Raw genomic sequence first — 16,168 nt, 5'->3', positions numbered from 1 at the left:
GTCTATATGTGGAATAAATGATAGTGATGTATCAAATATAATGCCTAGATCACGAATGGAAGTTAGCTTAGTAAGATTGTGGCTGCCAATTTTGAAGGTTGGTTGAATGGGATTAAGTGATCTAAAATAAGAAACGTGAAAACATTTTGAAAGGTTCAAAAAAAGCTTATTGATGTTGCACCACATGACTAAGTTATCTAAATCAACTTGCAAATTATTTATATCTTGTAGAGACTCAATTTTAGTAAAAAATTTCAAGTCATCAGCATACAAAAGAAAATTGGAATGCGAAAAACATGAAGAGATGTCATTGATAAATAAGTTAAAAAGAAGTGGGCCAAGGATGCTACCCTGAGGTACTCCCGATGTCTGAAAATATGGCTGAGACACGTATCCTTCAACTTTAACTTTACACACTCTGTTAGTTAGATATGAATGAATCCATTTTAGAAAATTTGAATGCAAACCTAGATTCTGTAACTTAGCAAGTAAAATACTATGCGAAACTTTATCAAAAGCTTTGCTTAAGTCAGTGTAAATAACTTCTACTTGTTTACCTCGCTCGAGGGCGGTCATACAGTAATCTGTAAATAATGTTAAATTCGATGTGGTAGATCTACCCGAAAAAAACCCATGCTGGTAAGGAGAGATAGTAGACTTGCAAAGAAAAAATAATTTTTTGAAAATGATATTTTCAAATATTTTCGAAACACACGAAAGTTTTGATATTGGCCTGTAACATGTAACATCATCTTTTCTACCCTCTTTAAATACAGGAGTAATTGATGCTATCTTCCACTTGGCTATAAAAATACCTTTCTTAAGAGATAGGCGAAATATAAAAGTCAAAACGGAAACAATGCTAAAACAGCAACTTTTTAAGAAATAAGCACAAAGACCATCAGCATCACTTTTATAGCTATTTTTAATTGCACCAATAGCTTCAAAAACATCATCCTCACAGATATAAATACTTCCCAAATTTATGGCTGAATAAGAACATGGTAGCGTCATATTACAAGTGGAAGGCTGCTCAAAATTAGATTGGAAAAAATTAGCAAACATGTTTACAACATCATGGCCAGACTGCGAGATGCAACTGTTATATTGAACAGTAGATGGGATATCTGAAGATTTCTTCTTAGACTTCACAAACGACCAAAAATGTTTAACATTTACTTTAATTTCATTCTCTTTAGAAAGAATGTATTGTTTATAAAGAAATTTGTTTAAAAAATTAAATTCTTTTTGATAATGTAAAAATTTGACTTGCTCTTCCAGATTACCAGATTTAATGAATCGATTATGGAATTTATTGCGCAGATTTTTTAGTTTTTTTAGGCCTTTAGTATACCATGGAAGCTTATAGGGCTTTTTCTTCTTTAGAGGAACATTCAATTTAAGAATGTCTAAAACCTTTGCCAGAAAAATATCATAACAATTGGATGGTTCACACGTAGGAAACATCGATACCCAATTTATAGATGAAAGCATCGAATTTAGCACATCAAAGTTACATGCGTTGTAATTAAAATTGAAACACTCAGAAGTATCATTTGGGATGTACATAAAACATTCCATTTCTATAATTGTAGGAACATGATGAACACTTGGAGGAGATACTGGAATCAAACATTCATATATTTTGAAATTGCAGTCGCGTGATACAAAAATTAAATCAAGAAATCGACAACCAAACCAACGCTCAATAACGCATCGATAAAATTAACTTCAAACCCTTTATTAACATTACTAGGCGTTAAAAAATAATTGTCGTTCATCATGGTCCAACAAATACTTGATAAATTAAAATCTCCCATTACACATAAATTAGTATCAGAACACATATTCTCTTCCAAATTAACAATATTAGAGACATGTTTAGAATAGATATTATCATGACTTCCAGGAGGTATATACGATAGAGATATTAACAGTTTTTGATTAAATCCAATTACATATAGTGCAATTTGATCCAAAAGACCATCATCATCATCAATTCTACATAAATAGGATTTATATTTAGATTTTACAGCAATAAGAACACCCCCACCCCGGGATAATCCTGTACGATAAGCATTTCTATCCTTCCGATATACATTAAACAAATTCATGTCGAAAAATTCGGCATCATAAAAGTCGGAATTAAGCCAGGTCTCAACAATGAGAATTAAATCAAAGTCACATTGGGACGTAAAATTCATGATTTCATTGGCCTTTGTGCGAATACCTGACATATTTTGATAAAACACTTTTAGATTATGTGCAGCATCTACTACTGAACTAAGGGTTGTATTTCCCTTTTTTGAAAATTTTTAAACGGACGTACCCTGATATCGGTAGGCCACAATTTAGAGTTAAAAATATCATTATAAAAACTAGATACTACACCCAGCTTAAAATTAACACTTTTTAATTCACTTAAATTAGCGTCTTTCTTTACTAATTTATAGCATTCAATATTAGCTTTATCAATGTTGGAGTTGGCAGCAATATAATTGATAATTTGATCGCATGAAACAGTTGGCTTAAACTTTGATATATGAATCCATTTCTTGGTCGCCACCACTTCCAAATCATTAGGTACATTATTTTCACCGAATATGACTTTGCCCCCTTTTCGTCTACGCCTTTGAACAGTTTCCCAACCCATACTTGCTTGATGGTTTGGTTCGAACATTTCATTCCTATTGTTTACTGCATTAACATCATTTGTACTCACTGACGAAACCGATGGTGCATATGAAACAACATGTTGCGAGCTCGGCTTGTTCATGGATTGTGCACCTGTAGATGTAACTGGTATAATAAGACTTTGGACAGTACCAACAACATCGCTACCACTGGTCTCAGAATAATGATTTGCATTTTGTTGATGAACTTCTTTGCTTGGAGGTTTGTTGTTTTTCTCCACTGTTTTTTTTATCTCTCGCACTTCAGCACATAAAGATGAGTTTATTAAGACTTTTAGCTCTCTCACTTCACTGGTCAAAGAGGCAATGCGAGCAACCAAATCAGAAGAAACTGATAGGCAGTCATTGCAATTAAATACAATATTAGAATTTTTAACAAATAATTCGCCAATATTAGTATCGACGTTGGCACAAAAGAAGTGTAGCTTAGCTCTGCAAATGTGGCATGCTATGAACTTCCCGTTCAAAGCCTTGAAGCACTTCGCACAAAGAGTATTTGGAGGGAGATCCATTAGAAACACGTCAGATGTAAAGAAGCTCAACTGACTGACTGACTGACTTTAATGACTGTAGCGCGATTTCAACAGACAGACATACGGACATGTCTAGACTTAAAGGGTCGGAAATGGATATCTCGATGTGTTGCAAACGGAATGACAAATTGAATATACCCCCATCCTCCTTAAAAAAAAAAATTTATGAAATTTTGTTTTTGGAACAAATGCAATTTAAATATAATGTTTGAAAATAATTTCATTACAATTTTATGCTTTAGAAAACATTTCATTAAAATTTTAAGCTTTAGAAAAATTTTCATTGAACTTTTGTCTTAAAAAATTGCATTGATTTTTTTTTTTTTTTGAGAATGTTGCCCCTTTATAGAATGTCCTATAGATCGGTTGATAAATGTGCTTGCAAAGGCTATAAAAGTGAAAATCGGGCAACACAACAAAATGGGAGCTAGATATATTTAAATCTGGACCGATTTTTATGAAATTCACTAGTGATCAGAAGTTTTGTAAGAGAAACCTTCGTGCCTAGTTTCGCTAGGATCGGTTGTCAAATGACGCTAGGATCGGTTGTCAAATGACATATAATGGTAGCTATTGGGTTGCCCAAAAAGTAATTGCGGATTTTTTAAAAGAAAGTAAATGCATTTTTAATAAAACTTAGAATGAACTTTAATCAAATATACTTTTTTTACACTTTTTTGCTAAAGCAAGCTTAAAGTAACAGCTGATAACTGACAGAAGAAAGAATGCAATTACAGAGTCACAAGCTGTGAAAAAATTCGTCAACTCCGACTATATGAAAAATCCGCATTTACTTTTTGGGCAACCCAATATATCCAAATCAGAACCAATTCTTCCAGTTTCAATAGGCTTTGTCTCTACGCCAAAAAGTTGCCTGTATTAAATTTGTACGCCAATTAACATGGACAGAAAGACTGACGAAGAGACAGACGGATGGACAGACGGACGGACAGACTGACAGACGGCTGAGTTTTCGAGCAATTTGAAACGTAGAAACGTAGTACGATTTAGTTTTTGAGTATTTAAAATAGTTACTATATAAAATAAAATCAAACTGGACCAAATAGTCCATTTGCAATGGCCAACGGTCAACGAAATGCATCAATAAGAAGTATCTATGAAAAATTTCATTGTAGATACCCTCATTCGTTCGAACGCTTTCTTGATTTCGTTTATCCATTGAACGGATGAACGAATGAGTAGACTGACTTAACCCATTAACGAAGAAAGGTTACAAAATACAAAAGAATAGAGCTGGAAAGAAGTATGGTAATGAAATTTGAATTTCGTAAAGTGGTTTGCCACTGTTCCTTAGCGGAATGTTCATTTCCTTCGAAAATCGGCAATCATAAAAAAAATCTCAAAATTCTTAGAAGTTAGATTTCTGAAAACCATTTTGAATCTTGTTACATTTGATGGTTTCCATATTAATGAAAATTAGGGCGATAAGCCTACTACTTTTGACAACAGCTGCGGTTTTGTGTCAAAGTCATTAATATCCACTTTTCTTCGCTTCATAAAATACTAAGAAAAAATATTTTGTTATTAAAGCATATTGGCTTAGAAAATATTTTTTTTTTTTTAATTCTTAAACATTTTTAAAAAATATATATTTAGAAAATTTTAAAAAGTTAAGTGCTTGGAGTCGATTCGGGGTCGGAGTCGAGCAATCTTCACGGAGTCGAGTCAAAATTGCTCGACTCTGCAGCCCTGGTATTAACTATCCAATTTTTCTGTAATTTTGTACAAAACCCCTTTCGATATAACTGCCATATAGAACAATCTCTCGAATTACGGTCTTGAATTCATATAAGGCCAATTTCTTACCCGATACGCTGAAATCTGACACAAGGACCTGTTTAGGCACGTCCATGCTGAGTATGACACAGGTAGCACCCTATTTGGATATAGCGCCCATACAAACCAAACAAATCTACCGATTGAAGTTCTTTCACCCATTAATGGTGTATTAATTACCGGATTTTGGTATAAGTCCCCTACACATCATTCCCGAATATGGTGCAGATCGGACTATATTTGGATAAAACTGCAATATAGAACGATCCACCGATGGAATCCATATAAGGTCCACTTGTTGCCCGACTCGATGAAATTCGGAACAGTGAGTGTGTTAGACACCTCGACCTCCGATCTTGCTCCAGATCGGCCAATACTTCGATAAAGTTGGCATAGGTTCATAAATGGTGCATTTTTCATGTTTTAAATATACACAACCGAGGTGGCGAGTATCCAAAGTACGGTCGGCCGATCTTAATGCTTTTCACTTTATTTTGGGTAAAAAAAAAATTCCAGTTTTTTTTGTAAAAAATATGCCAATATTATATAAATACAAATACAAATTTTAAAAAATTCCTCTAAAACGCATCTTGATTAAGCCCTCTTCACAATACGATATATCAAATTAATAACACCCAAAACATGACAATTATTGTGAGGGACCCAAAAGATGTGATTTGACTATTTTGCCATGGATTCCAAAAATTAACGTTGACATATTGTACACCACTTCTGTCAATACAACTGCTTTTAGCATCATAAGGTCACATAAGGTGTCAAACAATTGCACATGTAATCAAATAAAGGTATATGAGCTATTTATTACTCCACTACACAACAATCTGACTGAAGATACACGACTATAATAAGTTGTTCATCTTCAACGTTTATGAGAAATAGACATATACAAATGTACATTTCAAACGCGTTAACCACCATTCAGTTTATGGTTCCGCTGTCACACATACAAATGTATGTACGTTTGTAAATCTATAAAGATGAACAAATAAATACGACACATGATATATGAAATATATGGCAGATTTATTTCATCATTGCCATCATTTCCCTGACAAATTTTAAGCCAATTTAAAAAGTAACGCTTGTAAAAAAACGACCAATTCCGCCCGCCTTATGTTATATGTTATTCCCCTCCCACTGCCGCCGCCCCACTCCCGCATCGGATTTGCCATCAACACCCACCGCAACATTATATGTCCTGATACATAGTAGATGAGCGAGCACCTTGTCATCTGTCTCCCCTCATATGAGGGGTGCAGTGATAAATGATATCATTGTATGTGTCACGTGTATGAATATGGCAACAACATAAAGCTGACATCAAAAACATTACTCACTCATTCAATGACATGAAAACGACAACGACACCCACCTATCCGCCCCCACACAAATTGCCAGTTGCCAGTTTACAGGATGTGACAAGTGAATTAAGACACAGAGTACTTAGATTGTTCTTCGAAATTCTATAGCCAATATCCTTCCAAATTTGATAGCATTAGGCGTAAGTCGGTAAAATATTCTAAAACGTAAGATCGGTTTAAATGGGGGCGGCCATTTATAAATTTTTACTACGTTCACTTAGCCCTAGCTGCAAAAAATTTTTAAATGGCATCATTCTATAATATAAGAAATGTCTAAAATCTTACTTTTTAAAACGTTCTTGAAGCCAACGCCAATTTAAACAAGTTACAAATAAATGCGTGCTAAGTTCGGCTGGGTCGAATCTTGGGAATGCACCACCATGGATGCTGCTAAAAATTTATACAAAATAAATTTAGTTGAAGGGCATAATTTTATTCTACACTAGCTGAACCGGGCCCGCTCCGCTGCGCCTTCTTTTACTTTATATGAAACAAAATTATCCTTTAAATATTTATTTTCGACAATTAAAGAGCTTTTAGTTAAATACCATGCTACGAAAATAGTATTTGTATGTACAGGGTGGCTGATGAATATTGCTACAATGATGAATATTGCTACATTTTTTTTTCGGTGTATGGAATACATTTTTCTTTTATTCATGTTAAATTAAATTATTAAATTAATTATTAAATTATTATTAATTAAATTAATTAATTAATTAATTAAATTAATTATTAAATTATTATTATTAAATAGAAAAAAAGTTATTACATTTTTTTTTGGTAGCGGCTTTCATCAGCCACCCTGTATATCGCTTCGCTAACAGTTAAACAATTTAAATGCCTTTATCTGGATCCCTTTACTGATTTATGAATTCGATCAACGGGTTAAGGGTAATGTGAGTTTGGATGTTAGATGTACTCTTAAGAGACTTTATTTGAGCCCGATATTCTCATGGGGATGATGGGAGTAAGAAGGTTTAGGGAGTGATGTGGACCCCCAGAAACATGGTCCCGTAAGTGGGTATGAATTTCGTGATCTACTCCCAAATACCGTTCATTTGAGTCCCATATTGCCTTGACCCGTAAATATGTATGTCCGATTTATGGGTGTTTTCGGGGAGAGATGGTCCCCAGACACTTGGCCCTGAAAAAAATATCTGCATCGTGCTCTTCTCTCAAATACCATCTATTTTAACCCAATATTGCCATTGGTTAGAGGGAAGTTTATTTGATGAGGCGTACTCCAATCACTTGGACCCAAAATGGTTATCATCTTTGTTTTCTAATCTCGAATACCTTTCATTTGGTGGGTCAATTTGTACTCTAGAGAAAGGGGCGGCGCCCCAAATAAAGGGTGATTTTTTTGAGGTTAGGATTTTCATGCATTAGTATTTGACAGATAACGTGGGATTTCAATAAATTTCAGTAAATAAGCAAAATTGCCGCATTTGGAGTGAAGAGCAACCAGAAGCCGTTCAAGAACTGCCCATGCATCCCGAAAAATGCACTGTTTGGTGTGGTTTGTACGCTGGTGGAATCATTGGACCGTATTTTTTCAAAGATGCTGTTGGACGCAACGTTACGGTGAATGAACACATTTCGAACCGAACACTGATTTTGGTAATAAAATTCAATGATTTGCAAGCGTTGCTCGTTAGTAAGTCTATTCATGATGAAATGTCAAAGCATACTGAGCATCTTTCTCTTTGACACCATGTCTGAAATCCCACGTGATCTATCAAATACTAATGCATGAAAATCCTAACCTCAAAAAAATCACCCTTTATATTGTCCTACATTTGGATATCAGATTCGCATTATACTCCCAAATACCTTTACTTGAGCCCCATATTACGATGGTCAATAATTATTTGCTGTTTGTGGGGTATTTTTGGAAGGGATAGACCTCCAGAAAATTTGTTCCAAAAATGGGTATCAAATTCGTGCTCTACTCCCCAATACTTTTCATTGGAGCCGCACATTGACCTAGTCGGTAAATATGTCCGATTTAGGTGTGTTTTGGGGAGTGGGGTTGTCCCCCAAACACTTAGCCCAGAAAACAAATCAGCATCGTGCTCTACTCTCAACATCATTTATTTGAACCCCATATTGCCAATGGAGTCAAAGTTGGATATAAAATTCGTTTTCTAATCTAAAATTATTATTGAGATTGCCATGGTGAGCAAATACGTCCTATTTGGAGGTTGTTATGGGGGTGGGACGTCCCCTAGACAGTTGGTCCCGAATGTTGATATCAGCTTCGTGATTTACTCCAAAATGCCTTTCATTTGCGTCCCATATTTGCAACAGTCGGCAAACATGTCCGGTTTGGGGGGTGTTCTGGGGGATGGGGTGGACCTCAGTAACTTTCTCTGAAAATATATATTAGATTCGTGTTCTATTCTAAAGTACCTCTTATTGGAGCCCTATAAAGACCTTTTATTTGAGCCCCATATGGCTATGCTCGTAAACTTGTCCTCTTTGGGGCGTGTTTTTGGGGACGGGATATCATTTGGATATCATATTCGTATTCGACCCTAAAATACCTTCTATTTGAGACCCATATTGCGATGGTCAGTAAATAAGTCCTGTTTGGGGGTGTTTTTAGGGAGGGGCGGACCGTTTGGGCCGTATTTGGCACAGTTGTTGAAAGTCATAACAAAACACTACATGCAAAATTTCAGACAAATCAAACAAAAATTGCAGCTTGTAAGGGCTTAAGAAATCAAATCGGAAGATCGGTTTATATGGGAGCTATATCAGTTTCTTGACCGATTTGAACCTTTATTAGCACAGTTGTTGAAAGTCATAACAAAACACGACATGCAAACTTTCAGCCAAATCGGACAAAAATTACGGCTTGGAAGGGCTCAAGAAGTCAAATCGGGAGATCGGTTTATATGAGAGCTATTTCGGGTTATAGACCGATTTTTACCGTACTTGGCACAGTACTTGGCACGGCTGCGGCTTGTAGGGGCTCAAGAAGACAAATCGGGTTCGATTTGGACTAATTCACTTTTGAAGACGGTAAAACATAATATTGGTCTATATGGGAACTATATCTAAATATAGTCCACCATATTCGGGAGGGATATGTAAGAGTCTAATACAACACATTGTACCAAATTTCAGAGAAATCAGCAAGTAAATGCGGCTTTTAGAGACCGAAGAACCCTTGTTTGAACCGTTGAGTAGAGCGAACGTTTTGTCATGTCGCTCCGAAAGAATAGTCTGTATCACGTAGTAGGTGGTTATTTTTGGAGAAAATTTTAAGTCACTCAAGGATATCTACGATAGTGAAATCCACTAGCACCACACGATTGGGACATCTGTAAGGTTGAGCTAAGAAAATATAAGGGCGAGCATAGAAAGGCTCAGAACAAATCCTGTGTAGAATTCAGCAGCTCCCTGGACGATACATCTGAGGCCTCTGGGCTAAGGAAGATTCTGCTCTCGAGACCTATTACGGTGGGGTCCATCCAGAAGTCAGACAAAGTATGGACAATGTCTAGTGAGGAAACACTAGAACTACTCGTTGATACACATTTCCCGGGAAATTCTCCAACGGACAACGTGGCGCCAGAAGAGGTTGTCACTTGTATGCATTCGTCGGAGGCTATTAGGGAAATTGGTGTCTGAGCCGTAAATCCTTTGGGCGATAAGAAGTTTCGACTCCTTTAAGTCGCCAGGCCCTGATGAGTGATACATTACAATCTGTGTCCGAAAGACTAGCTCCTTGGCCTAGGGAGATATTCTCTGCTTGTATCAACATGTCGTATATAACAGTGGGATGGGGGGACACAAGGTAATTTTTCATTCCAAAAAAAGGAAAACCTTACCACACGAATCAGGTGTGCAGAAGGGCCGAAAGGGTCTTGCAGATGGTATACGACTGGGCTAGACCCAGGGGCTTAATGTTAATCCAGAGAAGACTGAAATCTGCCTGTTCACAAGATAGACGAAAGTGGGCCAATTTAACGCTCCACGTTTCCTCAATAGAATGATTTCGATATCTGACAATGTCAAATACTTAGGAGTAATCTTGGATAGGAAACTGAATGGGAAGGGTCACATTCAGGAGCGTGGACTGAGATGGAGAAAAAGTGAAGCGTATGGCTAATACAATAGGTTCAGAGAACATGCTGTCTTGGCATAGGCGGAGCGATGGGGACAACGCCCACTGGAGCACTGGAAACTAATCTAGATATCCGAACTATTGATATGATGATTAAGTGTGAGGCAGCCATTGCGGTTATGAGACTTAAGTCGATGGGAAAATGGATTGAGGATAGGACCTAGTCATACAATCGTGGTATAATCGAGGCGACGGTAGGAAACCCGGATAGATTAGAAGAGGTCTCCGATCAAATACCTTGAGGTCGAGATCCGGGCGGTCGCGGAATGCATGAGGTGCTGTGTTACTTACGCACAGTAAACTGGCCATCAGGGCAATAAAAGCCAGGACGGTACGGTCAAGAACAGTTTTAGAGTTTAAGAAGGAAATTAACGCCGTCTCTGAAAATGGCAAAATCCGCATCGTTTGAGTGCCGGGTCATAACGGAGTAAGGGGGAATGAAAGAGCAAATAATTTGGCAGTGAAGGCCAGTTAAGAGCATGGGCTACAAACGCACATATAACACTGTGGAACTCCCGAAACTATGGGGAGATCCAGATCGTGAGAAGAAGAGGCTATTACTGAAAAGAACTCGGAAAGAGGCCAGTATAGCTTTCGGTATCATAACGGGAGAACGTAGGACTATGAGCTCACTTATGCAAAATTGGTGCTGCAAGTAATAACATGTGTACGGCATGTGGGGAAGATGATGAGAGTTTGGAGCATTTCCTACGCCATTGCCCGGCATTCGCGGCTAAAAGATACCGGTACTTGAGTGGGGACACAATACCAGACATGTATCCGCACCCTCTTTTCAATCTTACCTATCACATGAGGGCGAAAGATTTTCGTCCTATATGTCTGTCCTCGTTTATGCTGAAGACTCTAGAAAGGTTGATAGAAACATATCTTAAGGCAAAGATACCTGGTGATCGAATGTCTCGGCAAAAGCATGTATATTAGGGTGATTACTTTTTTACAACCTTGTTCCCCTATATCATGTTTTGAAGAGTTTTTATTTAAGATGAGATAAAATCAGACACGTGAGGTGATTCGCAAAAAAAAAACTCGCACACAAAATGATTTAAAAACAAGTAAAAGCGTGCTAAGTTCGGCCGGGCGAATCTTATATACCCTCCACCATGGATCGCATTTTTCGAGTTCTTTTCCCAGCATCTCTTCTTAGGCAAAAAAGGATATAAGAAAAGATTTGCTCTGCTATTAGAGCGATATCAAGATATGGTCCGGTTCGGACCACAATTATATTATATGTTGGAGACCTGTGTAAAATTTCAGCCAATTCGTATAAGAATTGCGCCCATTGGGGGCTCAAGAAGTAAAATAGAGAGATCGATTTATATGGGAGCTGTATCGTGCTATAGACCGTTCAGATAATAAACACGTAAGTTGATGGTCATGAGAGGATCCATCGTACAAAATTTCAGGCAAATCGGATAATAATTGCGACCTCTAGAGGCTCAAGAAGTCAAGATCCCAGATTGGTTTATATGGCAGCTATATCGGGTTATGATCCGATTTGAACCCTATTTGACACAGTTGTTGAAAGTAAGAATAAAATACGTCATGCAAAATTTCAGCCAAATCGGATAGGAATTGCGCCCTCCAGAGGCTAAAGAAGTCAATACCCAAGATCGGTTTATATGACAGCTATATCAGGTTATGGACCTATTTGAACCATACTTGAAACAGTTGTTGGATATCATAACAAAATACGTCGTGCAAAATTTCATTCAAATAGAATAAGAATTGCGCACTCTAGAGGCTCAAGAAGTCAAGACCCAAGATCGGTTTATATGGCAGCTATATCAGGTTATGGAACGATTTAAACCATACTTGGCACAGTTGTTGGATATCAAAACAAAACACGTCGTGCAAAATTTCATTTCAATCGGATAAGAATTGCACACTCTAGAGGCTCAAGAAGTCAAGACCCAAGATCGGTTTATATGGCAGCTATATCCGGTTATGGAACGATTTGACCATACTTAGCACAATTGTTGGATATCATAACAAAACACGTCGTGCAAAATTTCATTCAAATCGGATAGAAATTGCGCACTCTAGAGGCTCAAGAAAACAAGACCCAAGATCGGTTTATATGGCAGCTATATCAGGTTATGGAACGATTTAAACCATACTTGGCACAGTTGTTGGATATCATAACAAAACACGTCGTGCAAAATTTCATTCAAATAGGATAAGAATTGCGCACTCTAGAGGCTCAAGAAGTCAAGACCCAAAATCGGTTTATATGGCAGCAATATCAGGTTATGGACCGATTTGAACTATATTTGACACAGTTGTTGCATATCATAACAAAACACGTCGTGCAAAATTTCATTGCAATCGGATAAGAATTGCGCACTCTAGAGGCTCAAGAAGTCAAGACCCAAGATCGGTTTATATGGCAGCTATATCAAAACATGGACCGATATGGCCCATTTACAATACCAACCGACCTACACTAATAAGAAGTATTTGTGCAAAATTTCAAGCGGCTAGCTTTACTCCTTCGGAAGTTAGCGTGCTTTCGACAGACAGACGGACGGACGGACGGACGGACGGACATGGCTAGATCGACATAAAATGTCGCGACGATCAAGAATATATATACTTTATGGGGTTTCAGACGAATATTTCGAGTAGTTACAAACAGAATGACGAAATTAGTATACCCCCCATCTTATGGTGGAGGGTATAAAAAATTACATAAGATTAATTTCAAAGTGATTTGTGTCTCACTTTTTTTAGTATATTAATGGAATAAGTTAATTCATTCGTGCATCAAGAAATAAATTTTGAGAAAATAAAACCAAAAAATCGTTACCCTAATGAACCAAGTTCTAAGGTGAGGTGGTCCTGAAAAAATATCAGCATCGTGCTCTTCTTTCAAATACCATTTATTTAAACCCCATATTGCTATTGGTTTAGGGGAGTTTACACGATGAGGCGTCCCCCAAACACATGGCTCCAAAATAGGTTATCAAATTCGTTTTCTAATCTCAAATACCTTTCATTTGAGACACATATTGGCATGGTCGAAAAATTTTTAACCGTTGGAGGGTGTTTTGGGGAAGAGGTGATGCCCTAAATACATAGTCCTACATTCGGATATCAAATTCGTATTCTACTCCCAAATACCTTTATTTGAACCCCATATTGCCTTTGGCCTATGGATATCACATTCGTTTTCTAATCTCATTTTAACTACTTATTTCAAAAGTCAGCAAATATGTCCGGTTTGGGGTATTGGCCCTAAAAACTATAAGTATTTAGTTTCACTCTCTTTAAGATCCAAATTGTCTTGGTAAGCAAATACGTCCTATTTGGGGGTTGTGATGGTGGTGGGACGTCCCCTAGACAGTTGGTCAGTTTGATGTCAGATACGTGCTCTACTCCCAAATACCTTTAATTTCAGCCCCATATTTCCATAGTTAGCAAACATGACCGGCTTGGGGGGTGTTTTGGGGCATGGGCGGCCACTCAGTGAGTTGGCCTTGAAAATATATCGGATTCGTGTTGTGGGGGTGGGGTGGCCCCATAGACACTTTTCCCGAATATTGATATCAGATTCGTGCTTCACTCCCAAAGACCTTTTATTTGAGCCCCATATTGCTATGGTCGTAAATTTGTCCCTTTTGGAGAGAGGCGGCCCCAAAAACTTGGTCCCATATTTGGATATCAGATTCGTATTATACACTCAAATACCTTTTATTTAAGCCCCATATTCCCATGGTCAGTAAATAAGTCCTATTTGGGGGTGTTTTGGCGACGGGTGGACTCTCAGAAACGTGGTCCCACATTTGGATATAAGATTCGTATTCTACTCGCAAATACCTTTCATTTGAGTCCCATATTGCAATGGTCGGTACATATCTCCGATTTAGGGGTGTTTTGGGGCTTGGGGTGGTCCCCCTAACATTTGTTCCGACAATTGGATATCAGATACGTTTTCTTTTCCTAAATAACTTTCATTTGAGGCCCATATTGTCGTGATTGATCTAAATATATGTTTGGTAGGTTTTAGGGTTGGGCGGCCCCTCTAGGTACCCTATCCGAAATTTGGATACCAAATATTTATTTTTAGGGTACTATATGTAAGCACACAAAATTTCGCTTAATTGCACCACTCATCTCCGAGATCTCGCGTTTCTGAAAATTAGGGTAAGAAGGAGGGTCCGGTCCTGTTTCAGTATATTAATATAATGCATTTTTTCCATTTCTCAAGCTTTTTTTGCCTGTTAAGGCAAGGATCATTAAATTTCACAATTTTCGTATTGTTACTCTTTCGATCTCAATGATCGGAGATTTTTCTTTGCAAATGGAAAAGTGAAGCCAGGGATCGCAACACACACCAACCACTATGGGAAGCGATTCGTCTTTGGTTAGCAGACTTTTCAACCATCTTAGGTGTGATGGCTTCAAGGGCCGTACGTTGCATTTTTATCGTATGTTGCATTCGTATCGTATTTATTGCGAAAGCGCCTCTATGATACAAATACCACGTTAACCATACTCGATAACCCTGACAAATAGCTGTACTTTTCCCAATATATGTGTTTTCGTGCAATGACAGATTTGTATACCCTCCACCATTGGTTGGGGGAATACTAATTTCGTCATTCTGTTTGTAACACCTCGAAATATGCGTCTAAGACCCCATAAAGTATGTATTTTCTTGATCGTCGTGAAATTTTATGTCGATCTAGCCATGTCCGTCCGTCTGTCTGTCCGTCCGTCCGTCCGTCTGTCCGTCCGTCCGTCTGTCCGTCCGTCCGTCTGTCGAAATCACGCTAACTTTTGAAGGAGTAGAGCTAGCCGCTTGAAATTTTGCACAAATACTTCTTATAGGTGTAGGTCGGTTGAAATTGTAAATGGGCCTAATCGGCCCATGTTTTGATATAGCTGCCATATTTGATTTGACTGAAATTTTGCACATAGTGTTTTGATGCCACTTCCAACAACTGTGCGCTCTTACTTGTTTTATCTGTGTACATTCCAAAATTATGTAGCGTAATCTAGGCTTGAGGAGGCCACCGTAGCGCAGAGCGTTAGCATGTGCGCCTATCACACTGAACACATGGGTTCGAATCCTGGCGAGACCATCAGAAAACATTTTCAGCTGTGGTTTTCCCCTCTTAATGCTGGCAAAATTTGTGAAGTATTATGCCATGTAAAAGTTCTCTCGAAAGAGATGTCGCACTGCGGCACGCCGTTCAGACTCGTCTATAAAAAGGAGGCCCCTTCTCATTGAGCTTAAAACTTGAATCGGACCGCACTCATTGATATGTGAGAAGTTTGCCACAGTTTTTTAGTGGAATGTTCATGGGCAAAATTTGCAATTTCCAATCTAGGCTTGAAGATGTCAAACGCTTTGATCTCGCTGGCTAGAACAGACGTCTCAGTCATTGCGTCTTTCATGATAGGTAACTCACTGTCTGATCGGAAAACTTTCTGACAGACTGAATGTTGCTAGTAACGACTTTTGTAGAAGCTGTGAGGACATCCAAGAAGAGGAGACTATAGACAGCAGATCTGCTGTGTGTTCACTACTGTCAGTCAGAAAGCGTTCAACTTTAGCTTCTCATTTCTATGAGAGCTTGTCTAATATAGCGGGTGTAAACA

Source organism: Stomoxys calcitrans, chromosome 1, assembly GCF_963082655.1.
Source record: "Stomoxys calcitrans chromosome 1, idStoCalc2.1, whole genome shotgun sequence".
Taxonomy (NCBI): Eukaryota; Metazoa; Arthropoda; class Insecta; order Diptera; family Muscidae; genus Stomoxys; species Stomoxys calcitrans.
This window is presented reverse-complemented; position numbering follows the sequence as displayed.